Below are 16,614 nucleotides of genomic sequence, written 5' to 3'. Positions count from 1 at the left end.
CATTTTTCCCTCGTTCTGTTTGGGAGTGGAATAGGGGGAGAAGATGCTAGTTGTGGTACGAGGTTCCCTCCGCCACGCACCGTATGGTAGATTGCGGAGTATGTATGTGGATGTACAGGGTGTTTCAAAAATGAATTTGAAACGGCAATAAATGAATTTGAAACGGCAATAAAAACTAAACGAGCAGCGATACAAATACACCGTTTGTTGCAATATGCTTGGGACAACAGTACATTTTCAGGCGGACAAACTTTCGAAATTACAGTAGTTACAATTTTCATCAACAGATAGCGCTGCAAGTGATGTGAAAGATATAGAAAACAACGCAGTCTGTGGGTGCGTCATTCTGTACGTCGTCTTTCTGCTGTAAGCGTGTGCTGTTCACAACGTGCAAGTGTGCTGTAGACAACATGGTTTATTCCTTAGAACAGAGGATTTTTCTGTTGTTGGAATTCCACCGCCTAGAACACAGTGTTGTTGCAACAAGACGAAGTTTTCAACGGAGGTTTAATGTAACCAAAGGACCGAAAAGCGATACAATAAAGGATCTGTTTGAAAAATTTCAACGGACTGGGAACGTGACGGATGAACGTGCTGGAAAGGTAGGGCGACCGCATACGGCAACCACAGAGGGCAACGCGCAGCTAGTGCAGCAGGTGATCCAACAGCGGCCTCGGGTTTCCGTTCGCCGTATTGCAGCTGCGGTCCAAATGACGCCAACGTCCACGTATCGTCTCATGCGCCAGAGTTTACACCTCTATCCATACAAAATTCAAACGCGGCAACACCTCAGCGCCGCTACCATTGCTGCACGAGAGACATTCGCTAACGATATAGTGCACAGGATTGATGACGGCGATATGCATGTGGGCAGCATTTGGTTTACTGAAAAAGCTTATTTTTACTTGGACTGCTTCGTCAATAAACAGAACTGGCGCATGTGGGGAACCGAAAAGCCCCATGTTGCAGTCCCATCGTCCCTGCATCCTCAAAAAGTACTGGTCTGGGCCGCCATTTCTTCCAAAGAAATCATTGGCCCATTTTTCAGATCCGAAACGATTACTACATCACGCTATCTGGACATTCTTCGTGAATTTGTGGCGGTACAAACTGCCTTAGACGACACTGCGAACACCTCGTGGTTTATGCAAGATGGTGCCCGGCCACATCGCACGGCCGACGTCTTTAATTTCCTGAATGAATATTTCGATGATCGTGTGATTGCTTTGGGCTATCCGAAACATACAGGAGGCGGCGTGGACTGGCCTCCCTATTCGCCAGACATGAACCCCTGTGACTTCTTTCTGTGGGGACACTTGAAAGACCAGGTGTACCGCCAGAATCCAGAAACAATTGAACAGCTGAAGCAGTACATCTCATCTGCATGTGAAGCCATTCCGCCAGACACGTTGTCAAAGGTTTCGGGTAATTTCATTCAGAGACTACGCCATATTATTGCTACGCATGGTGGATATGTGGAAAATATCGTACTATAGAGTTTCCCAGACCGCAGCGCCATCTGTTGTTGAAAATTGTAACTACTGTAATTTCGAAAGTTTGTCTGCCTGAAAATGTACTGTTGTCCCAAGCATATTGCAACAAATGGTGTATTTCTATCGCTGCTCGTTTAGTTTTTATTGCCGTTTCAAATATACCGGTCATTTTTGAAACACCCTGTACATGTACCCTATAAGCGACGAGTGGGCTGGACCCCCACATTTGGACCATACCATTATATAGTAGAGAATCACGGACAATGAGGAAAGAGGACCAGATGAGAATCGAAGCGTTTGAGATGCGGTGCTACGGAAGAATGTTGGAAATTAAGCTGGCTGACAACGTAAGGAATGAAGAGTTTCTGTGCAGATTAAAGGAGTACATGGAAAACGCTGACGAGAAGACAGAACAGAATGACAGATCATCTGTTGAGATATCATGCAGCCATGGTAGTAGAGGGAGCTGTACAGGTTCAAATGGCTTTGAGCATTATGGGACTTAACATCTGAGGGCATCGGTCCCCTAGAACTTAGAACTACTTAAACCTAACTAAGGACATCACGCACATCCATGCCCGAGGCAGGATTCGAACCTCCTACGGTAGCGGTCGCGCGGTTCCAGACTGAAGCGCCTAGAACCTCTCGGCCACAACAGCCAGCTAGCTGTACAGGGTAAAAACTGTAACGAGATAGTGAGACTGCGACACACCCAGCAAATAACTGAGGACGCGACTTCTTAGGCTTCCCCGGCGTAATAAGTCTTGACAGTGTCTTTGGGTTTGGTGCAGATTTTTAAATCAACTCGATTGAATATTTCGGAGATCCAACTATTGGCCATCTTCAGGAGAACGCTGATTCGGCTGCTGAGTCCCGCTGAGTTTCGAATCGAGTTCATTTTAGTATCTAGCAGCAAAACCAAAGAGACTTTCAAAACTGAATGCTACTCTGACATGAAGAGATTGGCACAGGAAAGGAGTTCGTGATGAACCGCATCAAACGAGCAGAAGTCCGATGACTCAAAAAAGAAAAAAAATTGAGAACACTCCCTGACCCTATTACATCTCGATCGTCGTGTAATATCACCTGATCTAAGCCCCATAGAAAATCTGAGGTGCGTGTTGAAACGGCAGGTAAAACGCCACCATCAAGGGCTCAGCAATTTGAAGGAACAGTGAGACCAAATCCTCAGCTCGTAGCTTCAGCTAGATGCAGCATACGTGCACTGCCATGGCGACTCACTTCCTAACAGAATCCAGGCGGTTATCAGATCCAAGGACGGAATTACGTGGTATTAAATGATCCTTGTAATGATTTCTTTATCAGCGTTTTTGTCCGATGAGCATATTTCACATTCACCTGGTGTCCGTTCTAAGAATTGTCAGGTGAAACTTTAAACATTTTTATTGACTGAAGTCCATCAACCGTAACTTATTTAGCTGTAGGATGTATGTGTAGCCACCTCGGTTGCACAAAATTATTGTTAAATTGACCATGGATTCGACTGCCCTGAGGCAGTGTTCATCAGAATATAAAATTTCATAGGATTACATGTAATCACATCATGTGTGAAGAACAACCGAGCAAAAGTGCCCTCGTCAAATAGAAACTGTCAGGTGAATCTTCTCTGGTGGTTTTGTAAAGATGTGGAACTTCGTATCTGCAATGTGCAGCTGGAGTCAGCCCAAACAAATATGTTTCACGTTGTAAGTAAATCGATTGTTAAAGTGGAATTTTATCTTAGAAGGTAGTTTTGCAAATGCTACTCTGAGATCAACACGTTGGCACAGGAGAAAATTTGGTGACGGGTCGCTTCAAATCAATCACACGACGACTAAAATAAATAAATAAATAAATAAGAGCGTACAATGTTAGCTTGAAACATAAATGACTCAATGATCGCTACTTCCTTATGCGCACGTAGAGGCAGTGAACGCGCGGTGGAGCACGTGACTCCATTGCTCTGCCACCTGTATACGATTACCGACTCATGTGTGCGTGCGCACTGGAGTGAATAATCTTTGCCCCCTCGAAATTATATGTGGCATCAGACCAGTCGGAAGACTGATGAGTTAGCCGGAAGTGTAGTCTTTTCCGTCCATTCTGTACACGTGTTGCCTCTTAAGTGTGTTACCTCACAGACTGTTATGCAGCACGAGTGCATGTTTGTGCATACCTTGTTTACGTTACAAAGTCAGGCGCCTGTGCGCGGAATTACCCGCCGCAGCGTCACGGAATACCACGCGCGGCTGACAAAGGAGTGCCTGGCATCGCACGAGGAAGCGACACCTGGCCGTCGCTAATGAAATATGACGCCCGGTGGCGGCGCGGGGCTGCCTTGCCGGGAGGCATTGCGCTGCTGCCGGAATTAGCGCTGGCGCGGAAACTGGCCGACAATAAGCGAGTTGCCGTGAAAGGAAAGTTGCAGTCGGTGGTCCGGCGCTCTGGGCGCAAAGAGGCGCGCAGTGAGAGAGCCGGCCGCGGACGAAAAAGAGTCGCTCTGGCAGCAATAAACGCCGGACAGCGTTCTGCTGGGCACCGTCAGCCTACTGGAAGTCGAGGATGCTGCGCCGCATCAGATAGCGCCAGCAGCTGATAAAACTTTGTCGCCAGTATTTTCCATAAATCATATAAAGGATTCTTTGCAGGGAAATTTTAGCTGGCCATGTCCTAGAGATCTGGGAGAGAAAATTTCTGAAGAGAGAGAGCAAGCCTAATGATGGCTACACGGCAAATGAATTTCCGATCAGACTTCTAAGCGGTATCCCATATCCCACTGGGTGAATACCACGCTGGTTCCCACGTTACGCCTCAGATGCACTCTGCGCAAAGTTAAGTACGCTATCTCAAACTTGCACACAGAATTTTTTCTACATGCAGGCACATTCGGTTCACCGCTTTTGTCCTGGTGATGGTTCTAAATGGTTCAAATGGCTCTGAGCACGATAGGACTTACCATCTGAGGTCATCAGTCCCCTAAAACTCAGAACTACTTGAACCTAACTAACCTAAGGACATCACACACATCCATGCCCGAGGCAGCATTTGAACCTGCGACCGTAGCGGTCGCGCGGTTCCGGACTGAAGCGCCTAGAACCGCTTGGACACCGCGGCCGGCTTGTCCTGGTGATGGTGAGGGGAGAGTGGATGGAATTTTCGTCGTGTTGTAGTTGCAGAAAAAGCTATGTGTCCAAAATATCCGAGTACAGATTATGAGTCCTGTAACTGCACCGGTATTTTGTCCACAGCCTGTAGTACACAGTCCAGTCACATTAATGTGGTCACCAACTATGGTCGACCTGCACTGACCACTCATAGACTGCATCTAGCATCACTAGCAAAAGAGGAGTGTATAAAACTTGCCGGGGGGACGTGGAAAATATGTCGCTTACGCAATGCGGATACATAGCGAATTATCTGACGTCCAAACGGGAATGATCTTTGGCTCTCTGGCCGAGGGTGGAAGCATTTCCGTGACGACTATTTCTAAACTGTTCACGTGCCGCCATGGTTAAAGTACACCGTGCATGCCAATATGACACTAAGAAAAATCAGCGCCGAGACGTGTTGCACCACGATCCATAAGTGATGGGGTCAACAATGGCTATGGAGATGTGTACGGGCGAATAGACGTGCAACTGTTGAACAATTGGCCTCCGAGATGAAGCAAGGGGTTTCCAACAGATCCTACGATGTCATTCTCGGGTTCGGTGACGCTTGAAACAGCAAGGTGTCAACCTACACAAAAAAATCCACAATTATACCAGTTATACAGTCATGCCCTCGCCACCGTCGACGCGTCAAGTGATGTCAAGGTTGTCACACAGTTTTTTGCCCCATATTTACTTCATCCGATGCCTCTGCAATGAAAGTCACAGCCATGATTCTTGTTGTTGAAATAACACAGATTTCTTAAGGATGACTCATGAAAGCTTTTCCGACACACCGCTGCTCACTGTCGCCACGAATATCCTTCGGGGGTGGCACAAAGGGCATAAAGAAAACCATTTCCTTTGGGCGTTGATTCGGGGTCGAAGACGACAGTTTGATTTTAATGAGAGACAGGACGAAGTTCTTGACATTTTCTGAAACTGTTGACAACCCCAAGCACGATTCAACGCTTCTCTACTAGCACTGTAGGCCAGCAACCCCAGTGAAAACGATCGCATGCCTTGGAGTGCGACTGCTGTTTCTGCTCTAGTGAGCAGTGTGGAACCACTAGGGAGTGTTGAAAACAATTTTACAAAACTAGGTGGTCAGAAGCAGCAAAGTGTGCTTATAGTCTTCAGCCTTCCTGTCTGGAACCCTCCTGAGGCGTGATCGCGGAGGGGTGCGACAGTGGCATATGTGTCAAGAAAACAGAAAAGGTTTCCTCAGGCTCCCGCTTTTGCGACACTCTCAGTGCCAACTGCCCTCCTTTGTTAGGCACTTTGAAAATGTACCTGTATAGAACAAACGGTGATGGACTCCTCGACACTTGTAAACAGGCAACCTCTTGACAGTCATCCTTTTCTGCATGCCTACTACCAGGTAGCCTGCCTTCAGGCGCCTAGCACGCTATACACAGATACATTTTCAGAACAAAGCGACATTCTATTGCACGCTCTAGATACAACAACAGACCAGATAGTGTGCATGACTGGTAAAAATATAACACACATAATTTTAAGATAATTTCAGATGTCTTAGTTTAACTAAGGGTTATGGTGTTATGGTGTTTAAGGGAAAAAAGCCAGCAGTTATTATTTCTCTGGGGTGCGTCGCCGGTAGTTGTCACCTATTTGTGAGGTTTACGTGATATTATGTTCGAGCAAGAAGATGCGAGACCACAAGTTGAATGTGCTGCCCTGACCTACCACTGTACTAAGGGCCTTTGACTGTAGCTGCGGTCACCAACTTCTATGTACGTCTGGTCACGGGTTGCTGAGAAACTGACACGCCATTTTCGATTGAAGAACAGCGGCACAGGTGATAGCTCTGTATACTGAATTTCGCATCCTGTATACTACAAAATCTCCTACAAATACAAACACATGTTCTTCGTACTACAGTCCCTTCTTCTTTTCTTCTTCTTCACTGTCTATCTACAATGCAGTACCGTCCACTTTCTTGTCTCTCTTTCTCTATCCGTGCTTCGTCAGGTACCTACCGGCCGCCGCGTCATCCTCAGCCCATAGGCGTCACTGGATGCGGATATGGGGGGTCATGTGGTCAACACAAGGCTCTCCCGGCCGTATGACAGTTTCCGAGACCGGAGCTGCTACTTCTCAGTCAAGTTACTCCTCAGTTTGCCTCACAAGGGATGAGTGCACCTCGCTTGCCAACAGCTCTCGGCAGACCGGATGGTCACCAATCCAAATACTAGCCCAGCCCGACAGTGCTTAACTTCGGTGATCTGACGGGAACCGGTGTTACCACTGCAGCAAGGCCGTTGGCTTGCTTCGCCAGATTGCAGGCCTTCAAGTCTGTGTGGATAGTATCCAGCCAACGTTGCCTTGGTCTGTTGCTATAACCGTACACGGAAAATTAGCAAACTTTCGTTATTCATTATCTTTGCAGGTGTTTCTCTTTCACTATGCAGCAGTGTATTTATTCAATGTTGAAACATTTTCCAATAGTCTCTCCTGTATTTTACGTTAATTTGCTTTGCGAATTGTCAGTGCCAGTGGAATATAAACATACCGGTTGATAGCGACAGTAAAGCACATTAGTCATTTACTGTCATTGTGAACCGACATGTTTAGTTTCCACTGGCACTATGGACTCACAAAGCAAGTTAACTTTAAATACAGGAAGGGCTAAACAAATAATCGTCAACCCGGCAAAATCACAACACTGACACAGTGAACAGTTAAACAGTCGAAGCATTGTACATATCGACATTATCATATGCTACCTCATTACCTGCCATAGACCAAGTGTACAAATATTGTCGTATCAAAATGTACATTGTCGGCATCATAACAAATAAACATCGTATGCCACGTTACTTGATTAACCGCCATTGATTCAACATGACCAATACAAAACCGTATTATATGTTAACTGTGGAGCGTACGTTCCCGTTTGTGTGGTTGCATGCGATATTCTGGCAGTTATATCGATTATTAATGTACCTACATCTACATGTACATCCATAACCATACTGCGCAAGCCACCTGGCGGTGTGTGGCGGAAGGTACCTTGAGTACCTCTATTGGTTCCCCCTTCTATTCCAGTCAAGTATTGTTCGTGGAAAGAAAGATTGTCAGTACGCCTCTGTGTGGGCTCTAATCTCTCTGACTTTATTCTCGTGGTCTCTTCGCAAGATATACGTAGGAGAGGGAAAATATAGTGCTTGACTCCTCGGTGAAGGTGTGTCCTCGAAAATTCAACAAAAGCCTGTACCGAGCTGCTGACCGTCTCTCCTGCAGAGTCTTCCACTGGAGTTTACCTATCATCTCCGTAACGCTTTCTCGATTACTAAGTGATCCTGTAACGAAGAGCGCTACTCTCCTTTGGATATTCTCTATCTCTTCTATCAACCCTATCTGGTACGAATCCCACACCGGTGAGCAGTATTCAAGCACAGGGCGAACAAGTGTACTGTTACCTACTTCCTTTGTTTTCGGACTGCATTCCTTAGCATTCTTCCTATGAATCTCAGTCTGGCTTCTGCTTTACCGATGATTAATTTTATACGGTCATCCCATTTTAAATAACCCCTAATGCCTACTCCCACATAATTTATGGAATTAACTGCAGCCAGTTGCAGACCTGCTATATTGTAGCTAAATGATAAAGGATCTTTCTTTCTAGCTATTCGCAGCACGTTACACTTGTCTACATTGAGATTCAATTGCCATTCCCTGCACCATGCGTCAATTCGTTGCAGATCCTCCTGCATTTCAGTACAATTTTCCATTGTTACAACCTCTCGATATACTACAGCATCATCCGCAAAAAGCCTCAGTGAACTTCCAATGTTATTTACAAGGTCATTTATATATATATTGTGAGTAGCAACGGTCCTACGACACTCCCCTGCGGCATACCTGAAATCACTCTTACTTCGGAAGACTTCTCTCCATTGCGAATGACGTGGCGCGATCTGTTTTCTAGGAACTCTTCAATCCATTCACATAACTGGTCTGATTGTCCATATGCTCTTACTTTTTTCATCAAATGACTGTGGGGAACTGTACCAAACGCCTTTCTGAAGTCAAGAAACACGGCATCTACCTGGAAACCCGTGTCTATGGCCCTCTGAGTCTCGTGGACGAATAGCGCGAGCCGGGTTTCACACGATCGTCTTTTTCGAAACCCATGCTGATTCCTACAGAGTAGATTTCTAGTCTCCAAAAATGTCATTATACTCGAACATAATACTTGTTCCAAAATTCTACAACTCATCGACGTTAGAGATATAAGTCTATAGTTTTGCACATCTGTTCGACTTCCCTTCTTGAAAAGGGGGATGACCTGTGCCCTTTTCCAATCTACGCTCTTCTAGAGACCTACGGTACACTGCTGCAAGAAGGGGGCAAGTTCCTTCGCGTACTCTGTGTCAAATGGAAGTGGTATCCCATCAGGTCCAGTGGCCTTTCCTCTTTTGAGCGACTTTCATTGTTTTTCTATCCGTCTGTGATTTATTTCGATATCTACCATTTTGTCATCTGTGCGACAATCTAGAGAAGGAACTACAGTGCAGTCTTCCTCTGTGAAACAGCTTTGGAAAATGATATTTAGTATTTCATATTTGTAATTGCTTATCTCGCGCTTACATTAACTTGAACTTGCAATGTTAATCACTTAAATATGTTACCTAGAGAAATTTATTCCCTAAATTTCATTATTCTACAAAAATTATTTTTTAGTATTGTGACATCTTTTCCGGCAGTGTATCTCCTTTCATTCGTACCAATATTGAAATGAATTGATGTCGAATATGAAAATATAAACGGATGATGAAAACGTTTAACTTCCTTCAGCTGAATTGAATGATCTGGACGTTGCAACGCAGTACTGCGACGATAAAGAAGTAGCAGTTCGAATGCTGTTGGCTACGTTGATGCTAGAGATGTTGTAGTTGATCTGGCAATTTCTTCAGTGGCTACATGATCAGCTCCACGTAATAAAGTCGCTTGGCACGTACATTTTTGTAGAAAAATGCAACTGTAGCACCTGTGGGAAAACGGAATGAAGTTGTGGGTTTGTGATATGAACTTTTCACATAGGAGTTGCAAAGATGGGAGTGATTGAATAGTTACACATTCGTAATAGTGGAGACCTCAGCTATAAATTTGTTAAAATAAAGGAGCATTTTTTATCTTAGCTGTATTTATGGTGACCTCATCTTCTTCACACATAGTTTCAGCGTTTGGAGTAACTATTATAATTCCCGTTTATAAAAATGTCATGGCATTACCAGCACAAAACGGTAACATAAAATTATGAACGTAATTTGATTGAGGTTTTGTTGTCTATAACTATGTGCCAATCACATTGATAGCGTCAGTTTATTCGAAATGTGTGCTACCTCTAGTAATGGTTTCCAGATTGAACTGTTCTAGATAATTTGTCAGAAATTCGGTGCAGTTCGCAGCATATTGCCGTTCACCACTTCACACAAGGCGTTAAAGTGCACACCACAGCCTTAAGCATTCGTGGTTATCAAAATAAGGAATCAGTGCAACGACACAAACTCACTCGGCCCGAAACAGTCGACGCAAACAGGTGCACACAGTGTAGTGCAGTTTCGTCAAGTAAACCGAAGGAGAAATCTATAGGTATGGCTATGGAGACGTGGACCAGCTGGCGCTCGCTCTCAGCTGTTATTCGTACGATTCAGTACCAGTTCCTCACTGAGTAGCACAGATTTCTGTCCACTGCATCATCGTTCGCATCACCGTCGTAGCTACATGCTCTGCACGAAACTACACATTGTGGTGTGACAAGCGTTTTTCCCAGAGACCGATCATTCCTCCCTCGTTCGATCTCACTCACGTGCAGACATTTGGGTCTTATGCTTTAAAGAGTGTTACGGAAGCGCGCTACAACGCTCTCGTTTCATTCGACACCTCCTTGCTGACTGATGTCGACCTTACACTGACCTTCTCATTCACAAATAGGTAGATGCTTCTGAGGCTACACTTACACCATCTGTTTGTAACGTAGAATTTTTATTACACTTCGTAATTGGTTTCACATGGAATATCATTTCCGGGAGTGACAATTTCAGAACGTCCAGTTAAGATAAAATTTAATTACCTTTGAAGACATTTATTGATAGAAATTCATTTAAAAGTAGCTTATTTAATATAAAATATACCGTTGAAAATTATTATGGACTTTTTTATCGCGAAAACAATAAATCTTAATGAAGATAAGAATTTGTGTCCTCATTACACTCATACTACTTGGCCATAAATTATATAGTTAAGCAAGAGGATGCATTTCATGAGTCAGAAGCTATAAAAGAGACGATGAAGGCGCGAATCTGCGGCTTACGAATGGACTTATAACGACCGGTACCCCCAGGCACCAGTGGTGTGAGAAACAAGTTTTAAATGAGAGGTGAACAAAATAAAAAAACACATCACGGAGCAGCCGGAAATAATGACCATTAGAATATTAGACTAGACCGCACTAACCTCCCCAACTGCGATCCACTCTTTTCATAAACATACACCCCTAGTGCGTTACAGACTCTTTTAGTGTGCACGGATGAAGTACAAGCCTCCCGAATTTCATATTTCACTGTATGTCACCCCAGGTAAAACGTCAACGTACAGAATTAATTCTTGTGAGCTGTGGTCTACATTCTAGCGCAATTATTAGTATAAAATAGAAATTTACTTTTTCACTTTGAACAGCATAAGTAGTACAAAAACTACAATAGTGATGAGTTTCTATCATGTCTGAAGCTACACCATATTGTTGAGGTATATTCCGTTGACGTATCTATGACAAAGACAAAATTTTTAGTCCAGAACACTAGATAAAGTTTGGAAAGGTAAGTCGGATAAAAAGAAGCTGACATTTTGTTGGTCATTGACTTATGAAACATGAAATTTTACTCGTACTAATTTAAATTTATTGAAAATATCTTTAGGAAGACATTTAACTGAAAAGCAGAATTTTAATATTCAGTAAGGCCAGCATTCTAAAAATGTTTTATCGACTATTAGTGCGTAAGCATACTTAAGTCACCTATTGTTAGTGACCCCACTGACACCGAAATGCAAGAAGACACACAAAAAGCCGAAGTACTCAATCGGTATTTAGGAAATCCCAAAGTTGTTTTGCTGTAGTAGATTGTGTTATGATACCGCCTTGAAAACTTCCCACATATGCGCAAATGGCAGACACTCAGCTAGCTAATCGTGATTTAAAAATAGCAAAACAATAGAAAGTCGTCTGAAACTGGGAATGTCCTGTAAGAATGAACACACATTATGCGAATCGACTTGCTCCTCTTGTAGAAACACTTTATCATACGTCGCTGGAAGAACTGAGGTACCAACGACAGGGGCGACTGCTACGATCGCAGGTTCGAATCCTGCCTCGGGCATGGGTGTGTGTGATATCCTTAGGTTAGTTAGGTTTAAGTAGTTCTAAGTTCTAGGGGACTGATGATCTCAGATGTTAAGCCCCATAGTGCTCAGAGCCATTTGAACCATTTGATACTCGGTCCACAAAGCCGACTAGATTAGGGACATCCTAGCTGATGAGTTCAGTGCGTCATTCTTGAAGAGACGATAGCGATGGATGTAAAAGTAATTTTGGAATTCGTCATGGATGTTACAGGTCAGACGCTGTTGACAGTGAATATAGTTTTGGAAACTACTTTATGCTGTTCGTGGTTTGTAATATTGTTTATGGGAATACTTAACAATGTGAAATTAAATATAGAGGTCTACAAGGGATTCATCATTGGAGCAAAGAGGCAATGACGGCGATGTAATTTTTTCGTCATAAACTATGTTTCATTGATTTAGTGATGGAATTACATGTGCTCCACATACATTCGAATTTATAGAACGATAACTTTTGGGGCATTTATTATTTTTGATGTTTTATTGTTTTCCGTAATCAATGTAGCTACTAACTAACGGTAGGTATAAAGGAAACAATAAATATTTTTTTGTCGATATCTCAGACGATATTTTAGTTCGAGAAATACAGAAACAAATATTATCAAAGGGTCATTAGATAGCTCGTCTGTACGAAAACCCTTTCCTTTAAGAAATATGCAGATCTTTTAATACATTATTAGCATTCTGAACTATGTGATACGCTGCCACAATGAGATTTTACTGGTAGTCTAGCACTGGTACGCTGGTGGGCAATGAGGTGATAAGAACTAGTACCTCAAATGTTTTGCTGACATGAAGTATCATAGTGCAATTTAGATAGTGAGAGTGGACGAGTCACTATTCTCCATATTCAACGCTACAATTTAATGTAGATTTTACACCCAAGACATCGTTTGTGTGAGACGATAGGAAGTCATCAGTATGATTAGGCTTTGATGGGAATATGTTCATTGTCATTGCATGCACGATCTTTATGGTAGCTCTCCTTCAAATACTATTTTCTGGTGTTGAGAACAAGCTGGCAGTTTGGTCAATTAACAGTAAATCTTGCAGTGGACATTTGGTGCTTGGAACCAATGTGCAGCTATTAGGGAAAGGGACACCTCGAAACACTTACAGGGGACAGAATACTGGGTCAAAGCGCTTTAGGTTGCCTGACCAATGCGTTACAATGTCGTAAACGCCCTATGTGTACAGGGATGGAGGCCATAAAAATTCACGAGTTTACATGTTCACCATAGACTGGACACTATCAATGGAACTGTCAGGGCTGTCATACCTTGGCCTGCAGAGTTTTTGGGAAGCCTCAGGTCTTCAAAACAGTCTTAGACGGGACACTACATGGCAGCTATGAAATGACCTATGTTGGGACACAAAAGCACTTTTTTGTTTGGCCGGGACTCCTGGTTAGACATACAGTAACGTTAGCGCCATCCGTGTAATTATCTCCATGATAAATTGTTGTTCGCTTTAGAGCTATAAGGAAATTCAAAGATAACACGCTACCTCAAGTGGCCATGGGAAGAAACAAGTCAGGAGCACAATGTCTTCTTCTCTCTGTGATGTAAATTGTGAGTTAGGGATTGGCTGCCTCTCTCTGAAAGATAAGGATATTCTTAACTTTGATTAGGAATGGCCAACGAGTAGAGCAGACAATTAGAGGGAAGACATGGAGCTCGTGGAGTCTTATGATAGGCACGAAACCTTTGTGGGGACAGTAGTAGGACAGGGTTTGTAGATTTTATGGAGGTTTGATGGAAAGTGAGGAGAGGAGAAACTCTGTCATTCTATTCAGAGTCTAGTCTGGAGTGGATTTTCTGATTCAGAGTACGCTCTGGAGAGGATTCTGGTCTTAACTTTCGTCATGAGCGGATTACAGTTTGGACACTTTTTCTGGGAGCGACTTCGCACTAGCCCTGGTCTTGCCTGGGGACCCTGTGGTGAGCACTTAGCTGTACTGAGAGTTTAGACCTTAGTCAACCCAGACAACTCACTGTGCTGAGAGCAACCTTATTTGTGATAGAGACGCCGCCCTGAAATTTGATCACCTTGTGTGGACTGCTGCATTGGTCCATGGTAAGACTGGTGAACGGGAGTGTCACTCGCTGGAATGCGCTGATATTTTTTGGCTCCATTAGAAAGTAATTGCGATCTATCTAACAGACCACCAGCCGCTTCTCTGCATATTTGGTGCCTGTGAAAGGCAATTACAGGCGCCAAACGTCACTGCTCTGCAGACGCTTGAACCATGACCATCACCTGAAACAACACCAGACATGGAGAAAAGGGGTATTTTATTGCTGTTCCGGCTTGTTAGGGCAAACAAGATCACAATCTTGCCACTTGTTCTCAGCTGCACCAATGTAATGTAACTTACATAAACACAGCGAAAAGTGTTGAGTTTTAGACAATTTCAGATTGCGTTATCCATAGATTGAGCCAGAGTAATTAGTTCAATCAGACCAACCTTAATCATTGTAAACCAATTTGTAGCATATTTGTGCTGCCATCAGTTCTTGTTTTATTTTTGTTAAGATGCATAAAATGTACTTTTGTCTAATTTTAATCAGTAATCGTAAGCCATCACATTTATAAAAGTTCAATTCCGTGTACATTAATCACCTATCAACAGTTGACTAAGATAATGACAGATGGTGATTCCATTAGTACTGTTTCAGCATTAAAATTTATTTAGATTCTCATAAATTTGATGACCTCTAATACAGGCTATCAACAACAAACACAGTTTAAGGACAAAATCAATTTAACAGACGTAGATGGTAACGTGGAATGTTTACTAATTAAAGTGACTGCTGTAAAGTCAGTAAATCAGAGTCGCCTGTCGCCTTCCAAAACACATAACAAGTAAAGTGCAGTCTTGCATTTAGGTGCCCATTGCCAGGATCCTAAACTGATAGCGCCTTCTGTAACTGTCAGATGCCTTTTCCGTTACAATGCTTCGTCTTCTTATGTTGAAATTCAGTTGGTGCACTGAGGTAAATTAGTTTCACGTAACCATAAGAATTGCTGGCGCCAAATTTTTTGATGAGTTGTAAATTTTGTGTGTGTTGTTGGATTTTATTTTCATTCATTTGTCGTTGCGATTTCTGTGCCACTTTTTGAATGTTCCTGACAGAGAACGGCATTGTGATAACGTGTGGGATGGCAGATTAGCTGTAGCCTTCGCGTATTTTCGTAAATTATGGTAGTTTTATTTGATAAGCGTCCTGAGGGATTTAAAATTAGTGGATCGGCTGTCAGTTTCAGAGGAGAATTGTGTGCCATTACGACGAGGAGCAATTGAAATCACCGCAGAGTGGAAACCTGAACGCACGCTCACTACAAGCAACGCACGTACATTCCAAAATAGTAAGAATATTCGAATCTCGACACAAATGTCAGATCGGTAACAATGATCAGGGAAACGTGCGGTGAATCCTCAGACGAATGTAGTAGCTGACCTGTTGAACCCATTACCAAATTACATTCTTAGCAAACTAAGAAGTTAGTCCGCTGTTATCTAGCATTATCCTAACGAATACGAAATACAGACTCAGAAAAGATGAGTGCAGTTTCAGAATGATGATGTGTGCTTTATTAGTAACTATGTACAATTCGAATTGAGAGAATGTTAAGGTTTTGAAAACAGTAAATTGTGTAACATTTGGTAAAGTAGTAATCCTGTTTTAGGCAGTGATAATTAATCAGAGGTAGGAATATTCAGTTTGTATACGTCTGATATCGACCGCGTATCTGCAAAATGTTATATCTGAAAATGAAGTATTTCAGTGAGACAAACGCTATGGCTCTCAACAAGATGGGGGATTCCTATAAACAGAAATGTAAGTCAATCAGTAATTGTGTATCAGCTTTTTGATGTAACATTCTACACTGAAGCGCCAAAGACATGGGTATTCCAATATACACTCCTGGAAATTGAAATAAGAACACCATGAATTCATGGTCCCAGGAAGGGGAAACTGTATTGACACATTCCTGGGGTCAGATACATCACATGATCACACTGACAGAACCACAGGCACATAGACACAGGCAACAGAGCATGCACAATGTCGGCACTAGTACAGTGTATATCCACCTTTCGCAGCAATGCAGGCTGCTATTCTCCCATGGAGTCGATCGTAGAGATGCTGGATGTAGTCCTGTGGAACGGCTTGCCATGCCATTTCCACCTGGCGCCTCAGTTGGACCAGCGTTCGTGCTGGACGTGCAGACCGCGTGAGACGACGCTTCATCCAGTCCCAAACATGCTCAATGGGGGACAAATCCGGAGATCTTGCTGGCCAGGGTAGTTGACTTACACTTTCTAGAGCACGTTGGGTGGCACGGGATACATGCGGACGTGCATTGTCCTGTTGGAACAGCAACTTCCCTTGCCGGTCTAGGAATGGTAGAACGATGGGTTCGATGACGGTTTGGATGTACCGTTCACTATTCAGTGTCTCCTCGACGATCACCAGTGGTGTACGGCCAGTGTAGGAGATCGCTCCCCACACCATGATGCCGGGTGTTGGCCCTGTGTG

The 16,614-nt window shown here is 43.4% G+C and overlaps 1 pseudogene; it reads right to left on the bottom strand.

The window, feature by feature from the left end:
- Positions 1-6,811: 6,811 nt before the first annotated feature.
- LOC126177388 (5S ribosomal RNA) lies at positions 6,812-6,929 on the bottom strand (annotated as a pseudogene).
- Positions 6,930-16,614: the final 9,685 nt, after the last annotated feature.

This window comes from Schistocerca cancellata, chromosome 3 (genome assembly GCF_023864275.1).
Source record: "Schistocerca cancellata isolate TAMUIC-IGC-003103 chromosome 3, iqSchCanc2.1, whole genome shotgun sequence".
NCBI classification, from domain to species: domain Eukaryota; kingdom Metazoa; phylum Arthropoda; class Insecta; order Orthoptera; family Acrididae; genus Schistocerca; species Schistocerca cancellata.
The sequence above is the reverse complement of the archived record's forward strand: the minus strand, read 5'-3'. Positions and strand labels throughout refer to the sequence as shown.